A 26982-nucleotide genomic window follows, 5' to 3' on the forward strand; every position below is an offset into this window, starting at 1 on the left:
CACATTAATCGCTGTAACCCAGACCAGCCGTCCTCCAGAGTGATCTCAATGGCTGCCATGGGCCAGCTTTTCTCTCCACGAGCTCTCTCATTCCTGCTGCTCTTCTGGCAGCTGCAGGCAGATACAGGGCAGGAGCAGCATGTGGGAACCCATCCTGGGGGACAGCAAAGCAGCCTGCACCCCCCACACACAGCCTTAAAGTACACAGTGGGACCATGGAAATACAAACTTGTCAGGAAGGGGTAGCCCGTCCCCAGGAGAAATCACCCTGAGTGGAGATGGGTGTTAAGCTGAAGAACCATCTCTGGTTGCCAGGGAGACCTTGGCCTTTTATCACGTTCAGAGTCTGACCCAGTTTGGTTTAGAATCATGGAAGTGAAATAACTAAGCCACCCCATTTGTGTCGGCACCATACTAACAGTAATAACAGAGCAACAACAGTGATGGTTTCATCTCTTCCTCATATGTGTGGTTGAGTAAGGCCGGGGAAGAGGAGAGGAGGAGGGCAGCCAGCCAGGAACGGACTGATCCAGACACCCAGTGGTTCTGTGTACAAACCCTGAACAGCCAGTTGGGTCTGTCATCTTATTTGTTTCATCGATGTAAAAAATATAAAACAGAGTCTCTATGGGACTAGCACCTGGATAAACAGACAGATCAGTAGAGTAGAAGGTCCAAAAAAAAAGACCCACAAACATATGGAAATTTAGTTTGTGATAAAGGTGGCATCTCAAATCAGTAGGGCTAGGATGGGCTTTGTAATAAATGCTTTTGGGAAAACTAGATAGCTATTTAGGAAAAGATAAAATTAGTTATTTTCTTCACATCACACCGGAGAAAAATATCCAAGGGGATCAGAGACCTAAACTGTAAAAAATGAAACCACATAAGCACTAGAACAAAATCTAGTGAATTCCTCTATAACCTGAGTCCAGAGAATGGCTTTCTAACAATGACTCCAAAATCCAGATGCAATATAAATAAAAATAGGTTTGACTACTTAAAATATAAACAAAACAAAACCCAACTTTTATAAGTAAAAAAATCAAACACAGTCAAAAAGAAGCAAAATCAAAAAGCAAATGGTAAAATAGGAGAAAATATGCAGCATATAGCACACATAAAGAACTAATAATCCTAATATATAAAGAACTTTCAAAAATTAAGGTGGAAACCCCAAAATTCCTATAGAAAAAAATGAGCAAAAGACATGAGCAGACAATTCACACAAAAATAATAAAAATGGATTTTAAACATATGGAATATGTACAACTTCACACATTGTAAGAAAAATGCAAATTAAAGTATGGTTTGAGATACCATTTCTCTCATCTATTAGAGTGGCAGAAATGAAAAGCTTAAGTTTGTTGGTGAGGCTGTGGGAAAGGGACACTTGTACATGCTTGTGGGAAGACGGAATTGGGGTATAGGAAGGGGAAATGTGCATTTACCCTTTGACCCAGAAATTCTACTTCTAGGAATTAACCCTGAAGATAAACCTCCAACAATCCAAAAATACATATGCATAAGTTTGTTCACTGCAGAATTGCTTGTCATTTCAAAATATTGAAAGTTACCTAAATCCCCAACCATAAGAGATCAATTGGATAAACTGTGGTACATGGATGTAATGGAGTCTTAATGTTAAAAACAAACAAACAAACAAAAAGCCTGGAATATTTTGTGCCAGACAGTAACGAAGCACTCAAAACCACGAGGTCACATCAAAAGGCCCAAGAATCAACGTGAAGGGGCTCTCACTGCTCAACTCTGGGATTATTTGAGCCTCAAAATTAAATAGAAGAGTAATGGACTATAACTTGAATAAAACAAATCAATGTGTTCTAAATAAGTAAACAAATCTCAAACAGATGGACTAAATAGATGATGAAGTGGATGGGAAGGAGTGCGGTGTGCAGTGGGCAATGGGATGCTGCCTGGTGGGTGTGGAGGGAGGGAGTCATGAGATGGAAAATCACCAGTGGGCAACGATTTTAGTAAAGATTGATTAGGGTGAAGGTCATCCATGGATGCTAAATCTAGGGGGGAATTTTGATGATGAGCAGGATATTTTCATGGTCTCAAAGTGCTTCCCTAGAGATTTTTGACTAGTTAGGAGGAAAAAATTTAAAAAATAGTATCTATCCAGTGGGAGACCCAGCAGCAACAAATATAATAATATAATTGATTTAATACTTAAGTGAATAGCTTGTAATGACCTAAGAGTATAGTACTTTCCCTCTTTATTAATTATACATTAATTCATACAGTTCTGGGTCTGGACAAGATCAAGATAAAAGTTTGTGAACAGAAGCTGAGTTAGGATTTTTGCACGTGAGAGTCCAGGGTTGTGTTCAATCCAGCCTGACCTAGAATCAAGACAGACAGAATTTTCCTTTCAGGGTCCATCCTCCCTGACTATTACTACCAGTCTGATTAAATATTCTGTTTCCTGCCTGGCTGTTCTATTCAATTTGCTCTCCTGGTGAAGCCCAAATAAATGAATTAATGTTAACAGCATTAATTATGTTTAATCTAATAAGATTTCATGTATTAATTGACAAAACAGCGAACACCAGAATTCTGAAATTCATGGGCTTCTCATCTGAATACAAGTTGTGCTGCACAGCCATTATCTCTTAGGTGCAGAGCAAAAAATCATTAACAATGGAATTTGTTCTATTTTGTAAGCAAATGACTTACGTTTTCCAGTTGGGTCCTAATCATCTTGGGAATGCTACCCAACTTGGTATGCAGAGTAGAACATGCATCAGACTGTAGAAACATCAGCATCCCTGATCAACCCCTCCAGGGGAGTTTGCACAGACCACAGTGACACGTAGAAGGGAAGCAAAGAAATCTTTTAGAAACAGCGGGAATGTGACCATTTAAAATAATGAGAATTCATTACCAAGCTCCCCTGCCCCTCCCCTCTGCTGGTAATACAATTCAGTACGAAATTTGTAGGAACTTTCAAACCAATTTAGTTGCATTTGCAAATTGGACGTGTATCCCTCCTCCTCACCCCCCACTAAGTCCAACTCAGAGAAAATGCTTTGCATATGATAAATTGCACATTTGTTTTGGTTTCCCATCTCAGAATGGCACCTAGGCCATTTAGGAGTCGTTTGGGTGATTGCTTTAGGCTACAACATCTTACTGCCTAGAAGCAATTACTCAGGGGGTTGAAGCCATCATAAGGAAGTTGTTGGGGCTTGGAAGCTGAATTTACAGTATCTTCCCCAAGACACCACTGCATATCAAAGAAGTTCAAATCGTCAAAACAAAAAGACACTCTTAAAGAGAAACATAAACCATCCTGCTGGGTTGTGGAACAGAGAATGCCATCTGCATTACATGGCATGGAGGAAACTGATTATGTTGGGACCTGTATTTCATAGCAGATGGGTTCATTAAATTTAATAGCCTCCAGAGCCTTTAGAAACCGTGTTAAGAACATGCGGAGCATGCTGTGACACTTCACTTCTGGCCCTGCAGTCATTATAACTCTGGCATAGACCATAAATATTACAGTACTTTATTTCCATTGAAACAGATTACTATTATAATTATTTTTTTGCCAGGAGATGGTGATGTTAAAAATTGGTGCATTCTTGATTTCAGGTGCTATTTCTATTCATCCAAATATTTTCCTCTTCCATTTGATTCTAGATTTCAGTATTAAATAGCATTTTTTTTTAACACAACCATTTATTTTTCTACTTTGAGTTGGTGTTACAAAACTATGAATCAAAGGTATAAAATTATTTTCTTTAGGAAAGATGAGCTGTTCTAACACCCTGTATCGATGACTGTCAACTAGTAGAAAAGTTTAGGGCTGAAAATGAAAAAAATTTTTTAGATTTCAAGTGGTTCTTTTTTTAGATTTTTAGATTTATTGTTGTTTCTGCTATTATGGTATAGTAATTTTCAACTATCTATAATAAAAGGGCAGCTTCTAGAAATAGATAAGCCCTTAAAAAATAAATAAAATCACTAAGCCTGAATAATAATTTAGCATGATAGATTGTTCAGCAGACTTTGTTTACAAGTGACAGTACCCAACTCAAAGTAGCAAAGGTCAGAAAGGGAATTTGTTGACCTGCAAGCAAGATATCTGTGTAGTTCTCTCTTGAGGCATGACTAGATTTAGGGATCAATCCCATTTATTTTGACTTGTTCCTTGATTCTTATATGCTTATTCCCAGCAGACTGTCTCTACTGAGTAGCAAAGATGGTCTCTACCATCCACTAACTTTCATTGTCTTTATAGCCCTTACCCTTCCAGCATCTATGTCAAGTCTATGATAGGCTGTTTGAGTCACAACCCCATACTGAGCAGTGAGATGGAGCTGCTAACTGATGGTCTGAATCTCACAGAGTGGGGAAGAAACCAGTCCCAAAGGGAACTGATACTGGAAGGACTGAGAAGTAACAGAGTCCTGCATACAACTTGTTTGTAGAAGCCAAAACTAATCCATGCCCAAGATCGTGTTTCCCATCGGTATGGTATTCATTAGGGTACCATGCTTTTAGGCACTGGAGCTTTTTATCTAGTCAAATGTTTCCATGGACCGTTGAAGAAACAAACATATAGAAGCAGAGTACTCTTGTAGACATTGGGGGATGGAGACGTGGAACCCTGGTTGCTTGGCCATCTCCTGAATGCCTAGGGAAGCTCAGAAGCACTTTTTTGCTCCTCCCTGACCCTGCAGAGCCTGAGTAGTATACCGAGTTATTGTTGAGTCAATGTCTGAGAATGGCAAAATGGGATTCTCTGCTGTGGATTATGTACTGTGCCTTTACAACAAGATACTGGGTTGGGTTCGGTTAGGAAAGATTGGGAGGTTGTGTCTGTGGTTGTATTAGAAAACCAAATTGTCTGTGCTTTTTTTCCTCAAATGCCTGCTGTATTTTTCATATTTTCTGGAGACCTGTTCTCCTGTCAATCCTCATTCATGGGTGAAACATGGTCTCCTCCAAGTCCTACTTTACATATGTCCCAGTTCAAACCCAACAGAGAACAACTCAGTGTTTGGGTATCTGAGTTCATTTCTGAGCAAAGTACATAACTTTCTAGTCCATGGTTCCTCTGAGGTCAGATGTCTACCCGTTATCCAATCAGCCAGGGCTGGGGAAAGGACATGTGATGGAAACAGGTCAGCCAAGGCTGTGAATAGCAGATTCTGTAAGAACGAGGTGTGGGTAGGAGGAAATGACTGGAGTCTCAAGGAGTTGGCATTTCTAGATTTCTGTCTTTCCATCTAAGGCTTCTGTAAGTTGCATCCCCAGCTGGGCTCTAATACTAACTCTTGGGAGCATGTCTTCTTTCCTCTTTTATTCCTAGGCTCATGGCTTCCTTTTAGCCCAATTTGTCCAAACAAGTGTCCCCCAGTCCTCTCCTTGCCTCCCACATCTTTGACCCTGCCCTTCCTCCACCCACCATCCTGCTATGTGGGTGGTAGGAAGCCCTCTCCCTTGTGCCTTCTGAGAGCTAAGGGAGGTATTTTGGCCACCACAACCAAATCCGTACTGCTTTTTTCCCCCTTCATGACCCAGATATTTAGGCAACTTAGATTCTCAGAGCTGATTCTCATGCTTTGACATGGTTTAAACTAAAATGAACACATTCCTCTTATTACCAGCATGAAGAACAATTAAAATAATCCCAGAGAATCAGCCTGTGGTTTGATACCAGCTGCCAGTTTCTCCTGCTGTGCACAGGATTTTCCCCCTGTAAAAGATTTAATTCTTTCACTCTTAAAAGTTAAGGTTTGTTGTGCCAAATATAAATGTATTGTCTATGAGGCCATGCCTCAAAGATACTGTAGATAAGTGTATCTCAACGGACTTGGGCTCTTAAACTGCTGCTATTGAACAGTGGCAGACAACCACTCTTTTGCTTCCTCTTGCCATTAAAAATTATTCCTTCATGGCCTTTCACACCTGCTTGTGAGTGATATGGCAACTGGGGGCTCCTTCAATCTTATTCTGCCGATGATACGCACTCCCGTTAGATGTCCAGACCAAGCATGAGGCTCTGTGCCAGTTCCTAAGGGGAAATTCTCTCTTGTTCTGAACAAAGAAAGGAAAAGCAAAGACAATAGTTTATTCAGGCAAAAGGAACATGTTTTCAAATCAATTTCTAATATGTTTAATCAAAAAATCTGGAACATCACCATCTTTGCTGGTGGATGGAAACAACTGTGAAGCACTCTTATAATTGATTTCTCTTCTGAAGTGATCAAATTAAAGGTGGCCTGAGATGAAGCAAAGCTGAGTACTCATCCCACAGTTCCTTTCTCTCCCACGGTTAAGGAGCACATGTTTCCATGGGAAGGATCCTTCCTTTGAGAAGGACAGGATTCAAATGCCCTGCTTGTTCATCAGTTGACCTCTCGTGGTGTTCCAATGGGAGAGATCAGTGGGCAGGACTGTCCTCACACCTTACCCACTACTAAAATACAAAGGAACTTTTAAAAAAGGTTTTGGCACTGTCAGAATTATATTTGGCTGTGGGTATATAATGAGTATTCAGGAAGTCCTTAAAAATAATCCCTTATACTTGTTTTGCATTTCCTGGCTTTCAATGTGCTTTCCTGTATGTTGCCTACAAGTGTCTCATCAACAGAGCCCCACCATCGCCGACCTCTCTCCCTCCCTCTCAAAACATCAGCCACGCTCGTAGCCTTTTTGTTGCTTGAACACCCCCAAACCTTCTCCCTCCTCTGGGCTTTTGAACAATCTTCTTCTGAACTGGAAAGACTGCCCTCCCATTCTGCTCCTTTACTGGGGGGAGAATTATTCCCGTTCACTATGTCTCAGCTAAAATGTCACCCCTCACATGCCTATTGACTTTCTATTTCAGATCCTTATTTCCTTCATAGAAAGTATGATCATTTATAATTATTATAATTATTTCAATTAAGTACTTAGATATTTTTTCCCTCTTTAAAAATCTTTTTTTTTTTTTTTTTTTTTTTTTGGTTTGTCCCAGTGATAATGTAAGGAACGGGGCAAAGTCTGTCTTGTATCCCTACAATCTAGCACTCTGCCTGGCACACAGTACCACACACTCAATATTAGCTCAGGGAAGCTAAGTGGTTTGTTTTTAGTCATATCACCAATCTCTTTTTACTACTCACTGGAGTTTGTTTCTCCCATTCTGCACTACATGTCTCCTTAAAAAGTACAATGAGACGCCAAGAATTAGGGAAGAAATAATAAAGAATATTGACTGCAAAGTAGATGGTGGTACCAAGATAGAGTTTAAAATATTGTTCCCGAAATGCAACTGTCATATTTGTCTTTCCTTTTGAATACCTAGCTGAATGATCAAGTTTAAGTCTGAAGCAACTGGTTTTTCTGAATGCCAACTTCAACTACTCAGTGGCAGTCACTGATTTCAGATGGAAGAACAGAGAACTTCCGGGAGTGAACCAGATTTCTGCAGTGCTCCCTTTTTATGCATGTTGTTAAAAGCGATATGTTGGGGAAAGGGCTGATTGCTTGAGGCATATTGTTTACACTACATTACTTAGGTCTGATGGAAAAGTTCCTAACGGTGGTTTTCTTGCTAAAGATATGGTTTATGGATGAAGAGTGGAATGTGATTTTTTTGGTAGGGCATCATAATAATTTAGGTGGACTCCAAGGAAACTTGATATTGGGAGAGGTTGGGAAAAATATTCACGTCCATGGAAATTCTTTAGCATTAGCACTCAATTCTCCATCAAAATATAAATGCTGTCTGCTTTAAATTACTGTCCTGATTCAGGCCAAGTTAATTACTCTGGCCCAGACTGGAAAGGAAAATTCCCAGAAAGTCTGATATGATAGAATGATAGTGTGTTTTCTGAAGATGCTGAGAAATGCTTAATGAATTAGTGTTTCAATATAACTTTTGCAACAGGATACTAAGGGAATGAGAGGGAAAAAAAAATCATAGATTTTTGGCAGCTGTTCACCATCATAGCACTTGACAATCTGCTTCTTATTTAGTTTTCTGTTATGTGAAAGCATGGAATTCTCAAGTTAAGAAATATTGATCACTGCATGACAATACGTATGTAAAAAACGGTATTGTGTTGAAAAAGCTCTCCTTTTAAAGTGAGATTACTGACTCTATTTTGTTATTAAAATGTGTGGGTCATTTTACTTCGAAAATAGTGTTGTTTTGTTAAACATAAGTTATTTAAAGGTTAAAATAATCTTAATTTTAACTATTAATATTATTAAGAACAGATTTTTCAACCAAGTATAACTGAATGCAAACAAGAACAAACTTGGAAAAGAAAATTGGTGGCTGGGAATGCAGAAATGTGTTGAGGGTTGTATCTTGGCCACAATATATAGGTTCACAGCGGCCCTTTGCTATATTGGCAGAACCATACATTTTTGAAGGTCTGTTGATTTCCCCAGACTTCATGGAATCTAGACCAAGTTTGTCAATTCCCCATTTTTCTTGCCATGATAAGCCAACCTAGGGGCTGTATTAGGAGCACTCACAGTGTATGGACTTTATGGCCCTTGTTGGGGAGGGATAAATTTTCCTTCTTTAGGTTCTTCTGGCTGGTCTAAGAATTAAATTGACATGAGACAGATTAACAGGAGAAAATCAAACAAAAGTTTAATAGCAGGGATACATGGGAGAGGAAAACTGAATAACTTACCAAAATGGCGGAAATCCTCACCTTAAATATCATCTTCAGCTAAAGACAAAAGAGGATGTTGGGGGTAGTGGTTTGGGATTTCAAAGGGGAGGAAAGCAAGTGACATGGAGATGGAAAAACAAACAAATGTTAAATGTTAGCTGGGCCACGCAGAGACAATGGGACACAGAATAGACTCTGATCTCTTAAGAGTTTCCCTTACCACACCTAGTCCATATCTTTGCAAGTATCTCCAATGATAGCTGTCTTCTGGGAACAGGTCCTCTATCTAAATTCTTTTAGGCAGTTAGGGTGAAAGTCAGAGTTTCTTTCTGAGTCATTTGGGGCTTGAGGTTTTTCAGCTCAAAATAATCCACATGCCAAAGAGACATTTTAGCATGGCAAGTTTTGCTCCCCTACACCCTCTTATGCAGCTGTATTGCTCCTTCTCTGTAGTTGTCAGCAAATAGGATCATCTACTCTGACCATATTTGTTCTAGGGATACCTGTGGAACCAGATGTTTGGTTACCTAGTTCATTGACTAGACACCTACTAAGCTGAGGATCAGTCCCTATACTGGGCACTAGGATGTCATAGCTTTCATTTTTAGGAAATACGGTTTAAGTCCCTTCAGCGAACAATCCAAGCCAATTAAGTAATTTAAAATTATTAGATTATTTTTGGTAGTGATTGGCAGCCTCCAACATTTAGGGGCAAGGGCTATCCGTTCTTTCACTCACAATCTACCAGGCTATGGTGAACACAAGTCTCAGACAAATTCTGCCATCCATGGAAACATTTATTGGAAGCATGCACAAAAGCCAACCAGCTTCTGAAAGTTCAAGCCCCAGCTCTCTATCCTTTTAGGTGGTCTGATGGCATCTTGCATCAGAACAAATGCATTATTTGCAGGAGTCAGTTTAACATTCTATTTGGAGTCAGGTGACCAAGAAGCAGGAGTCAGCAATTGGAGGCAAGACTGTTTAACAATCAGGCCTGGGGCACTATTCCTAAAGACAGAGGCCGCTGAGCTCGCAAAGCCTTTATGTGGGTTCATGCAGAGGAAGGTGGGGCCTCTGCAGTCTATGGAACCAATCCACAAAGAATGGATACCTCCAATTTACCAATGAAAATCATTTCTAATGCCCCTTATGGTAATTGACAAAACCTGTGGTGTTAGTCAGAGAGAAATAACTGTAGCATATGTTGCCTTTTGCTTAAATACTAGCTGGAATATGTATTCCTGATTAGGGCAGTTGACTACCTCTGAGATATAGATTGCAATGAGCATACACATTTATATCACACCATCTATGCTGAAGTATTCTACAGTAAATTATACACCACATAACACTTGTATATTATATACAATCAGGGTTTCTTCTTTGTGAAATGGGAATAATAATGGTGCTGATCTCACAGAGTGAAGATTAAAAATGATAAGACTGCTTAGTACCATGTCAGGCACATAGCAAGTATTCCATAAATGCTCATCATTATTATCTAGAAATTCCAAATAACATTATTTATTGTTCCATACATAGAGTCTTACGGAATGAACTCTGCCTTAGTTTTATTTTAGACTTGCCAAATTCTGACATTCTCCAAAAGAAAGGGGGAGACAGTTGGTCATGCATTTATTTCCCTTCCCAGCAGAAGGGCATCCTCGAGTTGCCTTTGCTCTTTACAGCCACATGCCTACTCTAAGTGGTGTGTCCAGCTTGTCCTGCCTGGAAGCTCCATTCCATGCTTGGGAATGAGAGAGAGAAAAAAAAGTGGTCTACATGCCATTGCCCCTCATTGTCTCAGAAGTCTTTATGACTGTGTTATTTAGAAACAACTAGAGTAAGAAGTAATTACAGTGCCAGAATCTCATGCTATGGCCGGCAGGTATGAATCAAGAAGCTTAGGAGGAAAAGCTGAGCTGAGAAAACTAATGGTGATCTTCAGAAGCATCCTTCCCAACAGTGCAGTTAGCTAGGCCTCATTTGAGCAGCACAGTAAAAATAACCGGAATGCTAGAGCCATCAGTTTAGGGCAGTTAAAATGCACCCCAGACCCCGTACTAAGTGCTTTTGCATCCCTGTCAGGTGGGCCTTATCTCCATTCTCCAGATGAGCCTAGGCTTAGGGAGATTGAGGAATGTGCCCAGGAGATGGGATAATTAGTGGAACAAATACGATGCAACCCTAGGTTGCCTGCTTGGGTGTGAGGCCTGTTCTCTCCCATGGGACATGGGAGGGTGTCTCACATTTATGTATGTGCTGTCATGAGGAGCTAGCCCCACTGGCTACATTACAGATGCCAAAGTCTTTAAAATGCCTAATGTGAGCTTAGAAATGTCCTTCCCATTCCCACAAGCCTGAGTTACATTGCTTCTACTGAATTTTGAAAAACTCACGGAACTGCTTTGGGATATGAAGACGGGGAGCCTGACTTATCCTGAATTAGGTTCCGCATAGCATTGGCAACCCAAGATAGGAAACGTTAAATTTTGTAACATGCATCTCTCACATGGAGAGTTCTCTGTGCTGTATTAAATGACAGAAGGAAAACTCAGCTCATCACACTTGTAAAAGAAACCGCAGCATTCCTGGGTTTAAATCTGGAGTCATAACAATTCTATCTGATGGGCTTTTAAATATCCTGGAATTTGCATTTTGAATGTGTTATACATCACAAAAGGATTTTGATGGTGTTATCACAGCAAAGGCTGTAATCACATCCTGTAATTTATATAATGCCAACTGCTGTCACTATGTCAAAAATCATGATATGCTATTCCTGATCTATATAGCTTCTCTCCTGAAGGAAATTGAGGGTCCTGAATCAGACTCCTTAGAGGCATTACTAATGACTTTGAATGGAAAGTCTGGCCACCTTGATGGGTAGTCAGGCAAGCCAAGCAGTGAGTTAATAAGTAGATCAAAACTTCAGATACAAAATTGAACTAGACAGGGTGTCCTGAAGGCAGGCCGTAACAGGGTGTTTGAACCTTGGGATTTAGGAAGCTGAGCAATCTAGGAGACCCTACGTTGCCCAGAGCAACAGGATCTGTGGTTCATGCTGGAGGCCTTCCAGGAGGCTGTCTAATTAACCTTGGGGCTAAGAGTTTGTCTCTCTCAGACCTTGCCTCTGGTCTGAATCTTTGCTCACAGACTGCTTTGGATGGGCCAGGAGGCGAAGCAGTGACCTCATCAGGCATTTCTTTTCTGAACTCTGCCTTTTCTAACCCCCTCAAATCAACTTTAAGTTCCTTTTCTTTTTTAAGACAAGATGACCACATTTAACCTCTTCCCTCCATGCCCAATCACTGTCAAATGTTCCCCTCCAAATCAAAACTCCTCAGGAAAGATTTGGGACCATTAGGAAATGAAAGAGAGGCCCCAGGGCAGAGCCTGGGATGAAAGAGTGCGGAACAAAATTGTTCTGTATAAGAAAATAGGACAAATGAAAAAGCAGACATGCTTCCTGAGAGAAGAGGGAGGACAGCAGCCTTAGCAAGAGGGTAGGGGCCTGACCTCAGAAGTGCAAAGGAATTTAAGGTCTTTTCAAGGGCAGGGATAACTCTCATTTAATTTTATGTTATTTTCTCTGATGCAGTGTAACGTCCCGTGTTTTACCAAAAGTCCATTACATTTTCTCAGGCCTCAGAGAAATTTTGAAGGGAAACTGTGGGAATTTTTCAGTTTTCTACATCTGTATACTCCCGGGAAGGGAATGAGGGGTTGTGCACGTAGGATGGTGAGGTAGTCCACAAATAGAACGAATCCCGCAGGAGCAGGAGCTCAGAACAAGGGTGGCTGGAATCCAGAAGCACTATCTTTCCCTAGGACTCCAGCAGCACCAAGCAGCTTCCCTCAATATGAGATGGGTCTGGGTCAGGTGTATCTAAGTCCCACTGTTAGAATATCTTGGCTGAAATGTATGTTTCTACCAGAAGTTCAGTAGGTTTCAAAATGTAGAGAAAGGGTCAGGAGATATTACTTTCAGTTTTCTATCGCCTACCACGTTATATAACATCTGCTCCTCAGTTTCTCCAACTGAGAAATGGGGAGATTGTTCGAGATCAGGACATCTCAAAATCTGACATCCAGCCATGTGTGAATTTCAAGCAGTCTGAGATCCCTCCCATCAAAACCTGTCCACAAACATGTATAATTGCTCCATCATTTCCCCACAGTGTTAAGAACCACTGGACTAGATCTCTAAGACTTATTAGTCTAGCTATATAGGCCTGTTTTTGTCTTGTTTTGTTGTAAATTGTTTCACGTTATCTACTTAAATGGCAAGTAAAACACGTTAATCATTTGCTGTAGGGATGTGCAGAAGCCAGCAAGCCCAAATGCAGATCCTGCATTGCATGTCTTATTATACAACGATGTCATTGACAGGAGATAGGCCCACTGAAGACAGCCCTGGTTGATACCAAAGAACAGTGGCCCAGAATATCCAGTGAACCCTGTGATTCCTTATTCTTGGCAACACCTATGTCACTGGGTTTGAGATACAAGTCCTTTTGATTCCACTCCCAAAGTATATCTCAAATCTTCTCCCTTCTCGCCATTTGTAATGTGCCATCCACCCTCTACCCTGACTAGACCATGCCTGTAGACTCCTAATTGGTCTTCTGGTTTCACTGTTATACCTCTGGGTTTCTCCCTGTCTTTCTTTCAGTTCCTTGGAGGTGAGCACCCAGCCAACATCTGCCATTGGGGCCCTCACTTGTTTCCTGGCTGACTCTTATTTAATCTTCGTGACTTAAATTACAAACCCCTTCCATGACTTCCCAAATAGAAAGAGGCCACCTACTACTCTCTCATAGAATCGGTTCTTGTGCTAGATAGCACTTAGCCAGCTTATTGTTGCATATTGCTTGGGCTAATTTTAAGATTATGTCTCTCTGGCTTACTCTAACTTATACATGGTAGTGACTTTTTTTTTTTTTTTTTTTTGCCATTGTATTCACCATATCCAACACAGTACCACACAAATAGTAGGATGGGTAAATTAATGGTATATAGGAAAGGAAACTTATTCCTCTGCCCTCTTAAGTTTAATGATATAGGCCCTGCAAATTAAACTGACAAAAAATGAACTAACAGGAAAAAAGGTTTACTATGCGTGCATATGGAGGTCTTCATAGAAAAGAAGTAAAGCATCAAAGAGGCAGTTAGATCTGGGGATGGGAGAATGGGATGGGATTTGTATATACCATTTTAACAAAGAGAGATAAATTTGTGGAGAAGTGACAAGACAAAGGAAAATGTGTTTGGGCTTCTAGGGGTGGTAAAGTATGGGAGGGCAAATATACAGGGGAAAACTAATGGAATGGAAGGGTTACTTTAGTAAGGTTTACTTTGCAGACTCAATCTCATGCAGTCTCTGAGGTGATAAGAGCATTTACCGTGATTAAAAGCTGTTTTCCTATTCCTGGTATGGGAGAGGGAATGGGGGGACACGTCCACAAAAGGAAATTCATACCCTGCCTTTAGACAGAAAGAGGGAGGGTACAGAGCTTTTCCTGCATCTCATCTGCTGTGTCTTCATTGCCTTCAGCTCAAGATAATCCATATGCCAAAGTGTCATATTCCAGGGTGGTATACTCTGATCCCCTTGATAAAGTAGGTAAAATAGTCTCCACTTGAAGGAACGTGATTTGATTCTTGTTATAGTTGAATCTATTTGCCTAATACTTATTCATTCTTAAAGTCTCTTTTTAAGTACTGCCTCCTCTGGGCACTCGTTCCTGCTCTGAGTTCATGGCCCAGTTATACAGTATGGTTATCTTTAGTTTATTCCTATGTCTCCCCAATTTGTAGCATCCCAGCACAGAGTAATAATTAAATCTCTTATGTCTACCACTCTTCCATGGCCTAAGGGCTGATGCTTAATAGATATTTAGTAGGTAAATAAAAAGGAAAGAACTACATTATTTGTTCTGATAGGTTTAAAAGTAAAAAAATTGTAATGATTTTATCGCTTAATTATAACCCAGTGGATAAACAGTTTGCAATTTCACATCCATCTGATCTATGCATGGCTAAAAAAAAGCACAACTGATTGATTTTACATATGGGATATTGAAACTGGGGACAATGTGGTGATACCTCAATGAGCCTGTATATTCCTTATCTTTGCACGTGGCCTGCATACCCAATACTCATGAATGTTCATTGTGTGATTGTGTTCATAAATATATGACTTAAACTTGCTTTTATGATATAGATTTTCAAATTTTCTAATATGGAGCTGTGGAAGCCATTGTTATTTGAAAGGACTCTACGGGTTTTATTCCTTGCCTGCTTATTCAGGAAGGTCCCATCTCCACTCCAGTACTCAGTGTCTAAGTATGGAGGAACATCTGTCGGGGGGCCCAGTTACCTCACTGCCCTCAAGACTCCTGATGTCTGTGTAGTGACTGCCTTACTCTTAGTATCCATTGGGGAGTCAGGTGTGTCTCAAAAAAAAAGCACTTGAAATTCCCCAAATGAGAAGGAATGGGAAACCTGGGGTTACTGAGGAACTGACCTTTGTCCTTCTCAACACTGTGCTGTCAGTAACCACTCCGAAGAATTTCTGAGGCTCTTGACAACTGAATGGAAATTGGGAAAAAAATCACTGAATTTTGAGTTTGAAGACTGAGGGTTACGTTTTTGCTCTGCTCTTCATTGGCCATGTGCCCTTATGTAAATCACTTCCCTTTTCTGAGCCTCAGTTTCCTATAACCATGTATGGTGACTGATATTAACCAGATTTATTGTGGTGATCATTTCACAATGTATACAAATATCAAATCATTATGTTGTACACCTGGAACTAATATAACGTTATGTGTCAGTTATTCCTCAGTAAAAACAACAACAAAGCACAGATTGCTGGGACCTATCACCAGAATTTCTGATTCAGTAGATGTGAGGTGGGGCTCAGAATTTGCATTTCTAACACATCTAATATTTCTCACAGGTGATGCTGGTAGTGCTGGTCTGGGGACCACATTTTGAAAACCACTGTTAGATTAAAAAGACCTATGAAGTGCCATGAAAAATGACCCATGCTGATATATTGTGATGTTTTAGTATATCAGGGATAACAGAGAAAGTCCTAAAAGTAGGGGTGGGGGAAAGTGAATTCAAAATCTTGGGAATCAAAATAGCATGAGACTTCTCAACTCCAAAATCAGAATCAGGCATTCTTTCTCAGGAAGCTACTGGAGGATGTTCTTCATCCAAACAAGGAAGTAAACCGAGGAAGAGGAAGACACTGGGTCCTTCCCTGTCCATTTTGCAGAGATTCTAGCCCTTCGGCCTGGCATGCCTTGGTGACTCCCGGCCAGTGTCTTCCAATGGGAAAAGTGTGAGGACCCTGCCTGGGTGTAGGGAGGCCTGGAGGCACGTAGCGTGAGTGCTCAGCATGGGCCAGGCACACAGTAGGCACTGGAGGGTAAAAGTCCTCCTGCATCACTCCCAGAATGAAGCTAGCCTCCACGAGGTCTGGGGAGAAGACACCAGAATCTGCTTCACTGGAAAGCCTCTAGGTTGCCAGCCTGGGTCAGGGGCATCCTGCTGCCCCACCCCCATCGCACCACATGAGATACTTGTTTTAAAAAATAACAACATCTGTCCTTTCTTCAGTAGAATATAATATTTTAAAATAAAACCAGTGACTTATTTGATGGTTAAGAGACTTGCCTTGTGCCTGAACCCCCTTGGGTTGCTCTCTACGTAAGCATTGAGTGGTGTGATGGAATTCCTTTATGATAACCAAGTGGAGATTTCTGACACTGTAAAGTTATCATCATACGCTTGATTCTGAATAAAGTTTGTGAGTATACCTAAGGCCTGAGTTCTCCTGGATCTGGGTGCACTGCCGTATTCAGGAAATAGGCTGGGAAAATCCATGTGGCTATGACCAAAATCAAACTGTTTTGCCAAGCATGCTTTCTCCCCTCTTAATTGAGAAACCTATGGTTATTTGGATGAAAATTTAATCTGTGCCTCTGATTCATTTACTCATTGCTCATTAACTTGCTGTTTAGTTCTAGCTACATGAGCTGTTAGAGCTTTCTCTAAAGCACCTCTAAACCAAAAGTGGGTTATGGCCACCTTCAGTGAGGCCAATTTGAGTCAGGACTAAAGTGAGCCCTAGCTGGGGCTTGAGGGTTCCATTAGGCTGAGAAAGTGAAGGCACAAAGACTGTGTCAGGCACCATGGCCTATTGCTCTGCATTTTGAGATCCACCCGCTTTGTTCTCCCAAAGAATTGCAAAATGGAGTTTTTGGAGAAAGAATCAAACTTCTTGTATGCAGTTGGCCCTCATCTTTGAACTCTGCATCCATGGATTCAACCAACCTCGAATTGAAAATATTGGAAAAAATTTTTTTCCAGAAAGTTTCAAAAAGCAAAACTTGAATTTACTGTGCCAGCACCTCTTTATATAACATTTAGATTTGTATGAAGTATTATCAGCAATCTAGAGATGTTTCACAGTGTAGGGAAGGATGTATGTAGGTTATACACAAATACTATGCCATTTTACATAAGGGACTTGAGCATCCTCGGAGTTTGTTATTGGGGGTCCAGGGGCTGGAACCAATTCCCCGCAGATACTGAAGGATGACTGTAATGAGGAATGTCTTCTTTTTCTTTCCTAATAAACTGCATATGTCACTTATGGAGGTGGCAAGGGTGTGCCATGCTGGTTGAAGACACAGTGGTGGAGTGAGGGGCTGCTTCAAATCCTCTCTGCCACTTAGCAGATGTGTCATCTGGGACTGTTTACTTAACCCTTTTGTGCCTCCAGTTTTATCATATGTAACAGAAGGATAATTATAGACTCTACCCCATTGCGATGTTGTAGGGATAACTGATACAGTGTCCTCTCCAGGGGCCTGCCTACTCCCCTCTCATGGGTGGTTTTGTGGCAGCTGAGGCAGGGTTGTCCACTGCTACTGCAAGCCAACACTTTTAACATCCATGTGCTGTTGATCATCCACGCCAGGAGGTGCAACCATAAATGTTCTCAGGAGCCAGGCTGGTGAACTAAGTGCGTAGAGAACTCTGGGTAGAAGAAAATGGTGGTTGGGATGTGGGTAGTGTGGTGAACTAGAGCATGCACGCACCACCTAAATGTATTCATTTCAAAACTTTGAAAACAACCAATGGTCAAATGAAGCTCTACGGGCATAATCTGCTAGGAGCTGGAAATTCCTTATGCCTGACTATGTCATTCACAACTTTTGCTTTGCCCCCCTTCACCTCCTGCCTTCCAGAATCTGCTTCTATCTTCCTCAAATTATTGAAGATAATTATTGAAGGCACCTCCCTTCCTGTACACAAGACCACTGGCAGCGAGGATGGTGGCAGAACACAGCTCAGTCTTTGCACTTAGAGCTCACCCTTCATGTCCCTCAGTGCTCACACCTCTGGTGCCTGTTCTTGCCTGCCACTGTGCTCCCTTTGCCACGTTGAGGTGGCACTGCTCTGTGTGTACTGTGGTCCTGTGACAGCAGCCTATTGTCTAGAAGGACCTTCTCTTACTTGGCTTGCTCAGGGGTGTCTCTGTTGCTAGGCAGTGGCAGACAAGGTGAAAGGAACAGTGGAATCTCAGATTGTCTGACCTGAAAACCCCCACTCAGTGCTCAGAATCCTGGCTTCTATGGTGTCTCCCACTGTGCACTGTTAACCAGCCACTGCCTCTGGGCGCTTGAAGATTTTACTCTCTAGTCTTTATCCTTGTATTTTTATTTCACTTGCTCTTATGGATAGTCTATGAAGTTAATTCCTCTGAGCTCTGCTCACTCAGCAGAATGCCTGCACAGGATAGATGCTTAGGAAACATGTTCTGATCAATTGATTCTGTCTTCCCTTCATTATCAAGAATTTGCTACTGTTCACATGCACATGGCATTATTTGGAGCATGACCCAAAGCTGTTCACACCCATTTCTTGGTCTCACTCAGTGTTCAGTAGGAATATAAAGAATTAGCAGAGGGCGTAGGAACCACCCTAGACCATGGGCAGGGCAGCGTGAGGGCAGGCATTGTTTGTGTTCAGAGCAGGTACAAAGACAGAAACATGGAGGAGAGGTAGCAAGGAAGAGAATGCAAGCTTAGTTCACATGTGATTAGACACTTTCCATTTTTAGCCTTCTGGCTTAAATTTGCATAATTCTTTTAAAAAGGAAAATTAATTATTTATGACTGTAGCTTTTAACCAAACTGTGCATTTAAAGTAATCACTCTGGGTAATTTAAATAAAATCTTTTCTGTAAACAGTTTATGCACATTAGAATGAAAAAACTGTTGGTTTATTCAATTAAAAGGACATTATTGTTTGGATTCTCTCTCTCTCTCTTTTTTCCAATTCAAAATAGAGGGCAGCCACATTGAGACAGATGGGAATTAATTGACTTGTCTCAAAAGTGACCAGATTTTGCTTTTTTTTTTAATTTTAAAGAAGATAGATTCCAAAAGCCTTTTCAAAAGCCAAACCACTATTTCAGAATACTGAAAAGAAATTCTACCCTTTACTCTGACAGGCAGTGGGTACAGAAATAAATTTGTTCCCTGGCAAACATGTGGGACTTCCTCACCAGCCCAGCACAAGTCAAAGAAGGTGGTTCTAAACAAAGCTCTCCAATACTGTGATCTTTAAAAATACCAGTTTGTACAAAAATACCAAACATTGTACATGCTTGGTGCTTTTCTAGGCGACACCATTCACTGTAGTTAAAGAGGCTCTTTCAATGAAGCCTACCATGATTTCAGGATGTTATTGTCCTTTACTCACTGGTTAGTTCCCTGAATGTCTATGGTCCCATTATACACTCTGGGAAGGGTGACACCTGGACTGTTTGCTCAGAGCATGGCAGGTATTCAGCTCTGTTCTTAAGGTGTACAGGTACTGAATGCCAGAAGTCCATGTCGGACCCTCCCATGTATTGGGGTGAAGTGCCTGGGAGCCATAGACCTGCTTCCATCCCAGAAGCAAGACCCAAAACTGATGTGAGCAGTACTGGCAGCATTTGGGGATAATGGGTTGTGTGCTGGGTGGATTGGTACAGACCAGGCCTATTCCTGTCACAAACTTGCTTTTCTGGACCTCTAAAATAAGGTGGTTGAACTGAATAGCCATCTTTTTTTTCTTCCTAATTAGCAAAGCTATTTTATTCAAATAAAATCATATGTAAAATAAGAGCAGCTTGATTAAATTGGGGTCAGGGCCTCTGGTTCACAGAATTTGGGGGTTCCACAAAGCAGAGTTCATGAACCACTGGTATAGATAGTTGATAATATGTTGTCTTAGTGAATGAGGTCTCTTTGGCTATGACAGAAATGCAGCTCAGTCAGACTTATGTGATTAAGGAGAAACTGAAATGTCAAAGTGTAGATCTCTTCAGGCGTGGCTGGATCTACATGCCCAAGTGCAGTCAGGAATCTGCCCCTTGCCATCTCTTGGCTCTGCTTTCCTCTGTATATCTTTATTCTCAGGTGAGACTCTCCTCCCCTTGTGGTGTCATGACTGCCATCAGCAGCTCTAGGTTTATACCCTACTAGTGGAGCCCCTTGCCCCCAGAAGAAAGAAATCTCTTTCCCTGTGGTTCTAGCTAAGACCCTGGTGCTGACTCTCATGGCTTCAGCCATGTGTTATCTCTTTCTGAACCAATCGCAGTGGTCAATAGGATGGAGCGTTCTGATTCACCATGCATGAGTCACATGTCTACCCTTGGATTTGGAGGAGGGTGGAGTCAGCCCCAGTCTTAACGACAAGACCTGAGTGTAGGGGATGGGTTTTGTCTCACAGGCAAATAAAGTGCTATTACCAAAAGAAGGGACAAATTCTGTTCAGGCAAAAAGCCGTTCTGTCCATCTCCCTTCCAGATCTAATGCCCTATGAATCTAAGCAAATCCTACTACTTTTCTTCTGCATCTGTGAAGATTGTGTTCAGGTCTGGTGATAGGACTTACACCTCCACAGAGAATAAACTCGTGTTGTATAAAGGGAAAAAGGGCTGGTGAGAGTCTGGGGGGAACAGAGGACAAGATGACAGCAAATAGAAAATGCCAACCCATCTCAACCATCCTGAGTTCAGTCATCTTTCTAGGAGGGAAATGAATCAATTATTTTTGTCCTGTTATCATAAATACTTGTTGGTTCAACCCCTGATATCTCCTGTGCTGCACCAAAGGGGGAGTCAAGACTCTAATTGGTTTTAGTCCTTTACTTCCTGTGCTCTTTGCAGCTGTTTGGCTAGAGTCTTCTTAAGCTCGTGTTTCAACCAACTCTTGTATAAATGCCCAGAATTCATGGCTGATTGAGCTACTTGAGCTTTGTAAATATAGACATTGGGTATATATCTTTGCTAAAGGTTTAATAGTGAGATGGTTTTGGCTGTGTAACCCATGCATACCAAACCCTGACTTCAAGTATCCTCCTGAGAGAAGCAGAGTTACCGGGGCCAGATCATTATTTTGGTGATGAAGGGGCCAAAGCCTCTTACAGCCCTGAGCCTAGAACCCTGGTGAATGAGGTGGTATCACACTTGGGACTTCTTCTGTCTAGATCAGGGTGTGCAGTGACTTTGCAGAGAAAGATGGGTTGATACCCCAGCTCTGCCACTGCCACCCACCCTAATCTGTTTAAGTCACTCTCATGAGGTAGTTTTCTCCTTTGTAAAACAGGGATCATGATATTTACCATCTGTTAACGATTGTTGCTTACTGAACACCCCCAAACATAGTGATGTGAAACAGTAATTTTCATATGCTCACAAATGCTGTGGCAGGAATCTGGACAGGAAATATCAAAGCTGGTTTACCTCTACTCCAGGACATCTAGTGTCCTAGCTGTAAAGAGTCAAATTCAAGTGACTCAATGGCTGGGAATGAATCACCTGGAGGCATCTTTATTCACCTTTCAGGTTCTTAGTACTGGCTGTTGACTAGGACGTCAGGTGAGCTATCGGCAGGATACCTACACTGGCAGCATCTACATTATCTTTCCATGTGGTCTCTATGCATAGGGTAGTTTGAGCTTCTTCACAGCATGGTGGCCAGGTTTCCAGAGCAAGGCAGAACTGCATGACATGTTTATAATCTGTCCCTGGAAGTCACATGGTGCCATTTCCCCCATACTCTCTAGATTGAGGCAATCACAAAGGTCTTCCTAGTTTCAAAGTGAGGGGACATAGACTCCGACTCTTCATAGGAAGAATGTCAACATTGCATTGTAAATAGAGCATGGCATGGGAGATACTGTTATGCCCACTTTGGAAAATATTCCATATGTGGCAAATTGTACTGATTGATATCAATTATAAGAATATCATAATAACTTAGCATTCTTGTGATAAACACATTTTGGTCATAATTTATTATATATATTGCTGGATTTAGCTTGCTAACATTTTATTAAAGATCTTTCTTTTTATGTTCACCAGGGATATCAGTCTGTAGTTTTTCTTCTTGTAATTTGTTAAGTTATGATAATGTCCATCTAAAATAATGAGTTCAGAAGAATTTCCTTCTTTATCTTCTGAAAAAGTTGGTGTAAGATTGCTGTATTTTCCATGAATATTGTTAGACTTCACTAATGAAATCATTTGGGCCTGGAGATTTTTTGGTGGTGGGGGGGGCAGTTTTTAATTCCAAATTAATTTTCTTTATAGATGTAGGGCTTTAAAGATTTTTATATTTCTATATGAATTTTGCTCATTTGTCTTTTTAGGAATTTGTCCACTTAATCTAAGTTGTTGAATTTATCGGCATAAATATGTTCATAATATTCTCTTATCCTTTTAATGTATTTAGGATCCTTGATGATAGCTCCTCTTTCATTCCTGATATTGGCAATTTGTTATCAATCTAGCTATATGTTTTTCAATTTTTTTGATATATTCAAAGAACTAGCCTTTGCTTTTTACCAATTTTAGTCTTCTGTCTGTTTTTGGTTGCATTGCTTTTTGCTCTTGTTTTTTAGTTTTTAAACTTTCCTCTCATTATATTGTGTTTAATTTGGTCTTCTTTTCTAGCTCCTCTCTAGGTGAAGCTTTTTTTTTTTTTTTAATTTATTTATTTATTTTTGGCTGTGTTGGGTCTTCGTTTCTGTGCGAGGGCTTTCTCTAGTTGTGGCGAGTGGGGGCCACTCTTCATTGCGGCGCGCGGGCCTCTCACTGTCGCGGCCTCTCTTGTTGCGGAGCACAGGCTCCAGACGCGCAGGCTTCAGTAGTTGTGGCTCACGGGCCCAGTTGCTCCGCGGCATGTGGGATCTTCCCAGACCAGGGCTCGAACCCGTGTCCCCTGTATTGGCAGGCAGATTCTCAACCACTGCGCCGCCAGGGAAGCCCTAGGTGAAGCTTTGACCATTCAACTGTTCTCCTTTTCTACTATAAGCTTTTAAAGCTCTATGTTTCTTTCTAAGGACTACTTTAGCCACATGTCACAACTTTTGATATGTTGTGTTTTCATTTTAATTCAGTTCAGAATATTTTCTAATGCCACTTGTGATTTAGGGATCTAGTGACTTCTAGGTTATAGTAGTGTGTTATTTTCAAATAACTCCAGATTTTACTAGATACATTATTGTTATAAATTCTAATTCTAATTTAATTATTGTTACGAATTCTCTTGTGTTCAGAGAATATATCCTATGATTTCAATAATTTTGTTTCTTGCCACTTGTTTTATAGCCCAGCATATGGACTTTCTTGGTGAATATTTCATATGTACTTGAAAAGAATGTGTATTCTGCAGTTATTGTGCATATTGTTCAAGAACAATCAGTTGGATGAAATTGGTTGAAGTAGTGTTGGTCAAGTGTTCTATATATTTACTTATTTTCTTTACAACTGGAAAGCAACTACTTTATGAATTACTGAGAAAGGATTATTGAAATCACCAATGAAAATTCTAAATTTATGTTTCATTTTTTGATTCTGCTAATTTTTGTGTCACATATTTTGAAGCTTTAATATTAGGAATATACACAATGTCTTCTGAATGAATTGACCATTTTGTTATTGTGAAATATTTTTGTTTCTCTCCCATATTTCTTGTTCTGAAGTCTATTTTGTTTGATATTAATATAGCTACCCCAACTTTCTTATGATTACTGTTTTGTGGTATGTATTTTCTATTCTTTTACCTTTAACATGCATATCTTTTTATTGAAAGTGTACTTTTTGTACATAAAATATAGTTGGATTTTTTTCCCTTTTTATCCAGCCTGACCATCTCTACTTTTTAACTGGTGCATTTAATCATTTACATTTAATGTAATTATCTGTATTTTTTGGCTTAAATATACCATATTGTTGTAAATATGTATCTACTCCGTTGTTTTATTTTTCTTCTTTATTTAACTCTACCATATTGTTATAAACAAGTATACTATATTTATGTATACTATGCTATACATTCTTATGTTTTTCTTCTTTTTTTGGTCTCCTTTTGAGTTAATTTAGTGTTTCAAATGCCATTTTATCTCTACTATTGGCCTATTAGCTATACCTCTTAGTTGTGTCTTTTGAGTGGTTGCTCTAGTGTAACAATTTACATCTTCAGCTTCTCAGAGTCTAACTTCCCTATAATGGAAGAAACTTACAACAGTATACTGCCATGCACCCCTTCCATTCTATGTGCTATTATTAGCATACTGTTTACTCCCACATATATTATAAACCCCACACAATACATTATTTTTATTTTGCTTAAATTAAAAAGTGAGGAAAAAATCTCATATTTACCCACATATTTTTCATTTCTGATGCTACTTATTTTTTGTATAGATTCAGACTTCCATCTAGAATCATTTTACTTCACCTGAACTTCCTTTAATCTTCTCTAAAGTGCAACTCTGCTGGCAATGAATTCTCTTAAAATTTTTTTGTTGTTACTTGAAAACATTTTATTTCACTGTCTTTTCGAGAGGTATTTTCACTGGATAAAGAATTCTAAGGTTACCTTTTTTTTTCTTACAGTACTTTGAAGCAGTTGTTCCATTGTCATCTGGCTTGTATTGTTTCTGATGAGAAGTCAGTGATAAATCTTATCTTTGATGCCCTTTACCTATGTGCTTTTATTTTGTTGGTTGCTTTTATGATTTTGTTGTTATAATTGCAATTTTATTTTAATGTGCTCTGGTATTTTCTGTGTATGTGTGTGTGTTTATCTTGCTTCAGGTTCATTGAGCTTTCTTGGGTTGGTGTGTTTATAAATTTTATCAAATTTGAGATATTTAGCCATTTTTAATGGTTTTTGGCATTGTTTTTAGTTTTATTTCTCCCTTCATAATGTTTAAGTTTCCTTTAAATTCTTGATTATATTTGTAGTAGCTAATTTAAAGTTTATATTTTCCAATTATATGATTTTGGGGTATATTTTCTTTCTTTATAAATCATTTTCTTCTTCTGGGTATGACTGATTGTTTTTCCTCTTATAAGTCACATTTTTTTTGGTTTCTATATTAGTAAATTTTTATTAGGCATTAAGCATAATGACACATGATAGTGGGCATTATGTTGTTGAGTGTCTGGATTCTGATGTCTTCCTTTAAGGAGTGCTGAGTTATGTCCTGACAGTTAATTTACTTATGTATCAGCTTAGCCCTTTAAACACTTGTTTTTAAACTTTGGTTGGCAGATATGGTGTACCTTTCACTCTAGGTCTAGTTTAGTTCTAATGCTAGGCACAATCTTTCTGGGATTCCTACTGAATGTCCCAGGTGTTTAACAAGGTGTTCTATTCTGACTGGTTGGAACTTGTAAATACCCAGCCTTGTTTGAGGCCCAATAGATTTTTTTAGCTTACAACTTCACTGTAGTTCCCCTCTCCTACCCCCTGTAATTGTGCTTTTCTCAGCCTCATGGAGTCTTCCCCTAGCTCATTTTAGTATTAAATCAAAGACCTAAGAGGCCCTCTCTGTAGATTTCTGGAGCTCTTTCTCTGTATAGCTTTCTCTCTCCAATGCTCTACCTTGCAAATTCCAGCCACCTCAGCATCTATAAACTTTGACTCATTCCTTGTCAATTCAGTGCAACTTCCAGTTTCTACTTGGCATTACCTTCCCTGCTCTGGGGTCTCATAAATGCCTCCAGGTAGAGTATTAGAGTGATCATGAGTCTCACTTTATTGTTTTGCCTTCTTTCAGGAAACAAAGTCAGTGCTGATTATTGACCAATATCAAAGGACATTTGTTTCTTTTTTGTACTATATCCAGTTATCTAGTTGTTTGTGTCAGGAGGGATAATGCAGTACTAGTTATTCCATTGTGACCACAGTAGAAATAGAAATAAAAGATGACATGAATATTAGTTTGTTTTATCTTCAAGATTATTTACTTAAATTGTTCTATTTGTTTATTCATATTCAAGATTTAAAACATGTTAGCTTTAGATTAATTTTACCAAAAGGTAATACGTATCTTGTAAATGTTAAAAGACAATGACAATTTATTGGATATGACAGTGAGATAATTTTTATTTAAATATGATACTATACTAAGTCAATTTAATTGTGAGATAGTCCTTTTTTATGCTTCTCTTTTGATTTCTTGATCCTCTTACGTAACTCATGTATTCAGTATGAATGGCAGAATTTTATAGTTCAGCTTTTGGCATTTGGATTCCTCTAGTGGTTGTTTTGTTTTGTTTTTTAATAAATTTATTTAGTTAATTAGTTTATTTATTTTGGCTGCGTTGGGTCTTCATTGCTGCGTACAGGCTTTCTCTAGTTGCAGCGAGCAGGGGCTACTCTTCGTTGCGGTGCGCAGGCTTCTCATTATGGTGGCTTCTCTTTGTTGCAGAGCACAGGCTCTAGGCACATGGGCTTCAGTAGTTGTGGCATGTGGGCTCAGTAGTTGTGGCTCATGGGCTCTAGAGCACAGGCTCAGTAGTTGTGGCACATGGGCTTCGTTGCTCTGCAGCATGTGGGATCTTCCCAGACCAGGGCTCGAACCCGTATCCCCTGCATTGGCAGGCAGATTCTTAACCACTGCACCACCAGGGAAGTCCCCTCTCTGGTTTTTAAAGGTGAACTTCAGAAGCACATTGGCCTCTTTGAGATTTGAACTGAAGTGGCACTGATAGCACTTGACTTTCTTAACTAAGACAAAAAAAAAAAAAACTGTAAAACTGTCATTCTGTAAGATGACAAGAAAAAAAGGCCCTAGGAAATACACATGGATTTCAATATTATAGGAACATGTGTTTGGCAAAATGTGGAAAAACATGTGTTTGGCAAAAAAAAAAACCAAACGTGTCTGGCAAAAAAAATCTGGGGTTTGGCAAAAAAAGATAGCCAAATCCTAGATTTGGTGGGGTGGGGAGCAAGTG

At 39.9% G+C, this 26982-nt stretch overlaps 1 protein-coding gene across 1 annotated transcript in view; it reads left to right on the forward strand.

Moving 5' to 3' along the window:
* CACNA2D3 (calcium voltage-gated channel auxiliary subunit alpha2delta 3) overlaps positions 1-26982 on the forward strand; it is a 791777-nt gene that overhangs the window by 516524 nt on the left and 248271 nt on the right. The window lies entirely within an intron of this gene.

The sequence above is a fragment of the Eubalaena glacialis genome, chromosome 7 (genome assembly GCF_028564815.1).
Source record: "Eubalaena glacialis isolate mEubGla1 chromosome 7, mEubGla1.1.hap2.+ XY, whole genome shotgun sequence".
Lineage (NCBI taxonomy): Eukaryota > Metazoa > Chordata > Mammalia > Artiodactyla > Balaenidae > Eubalaena > Eubalaena glacialis.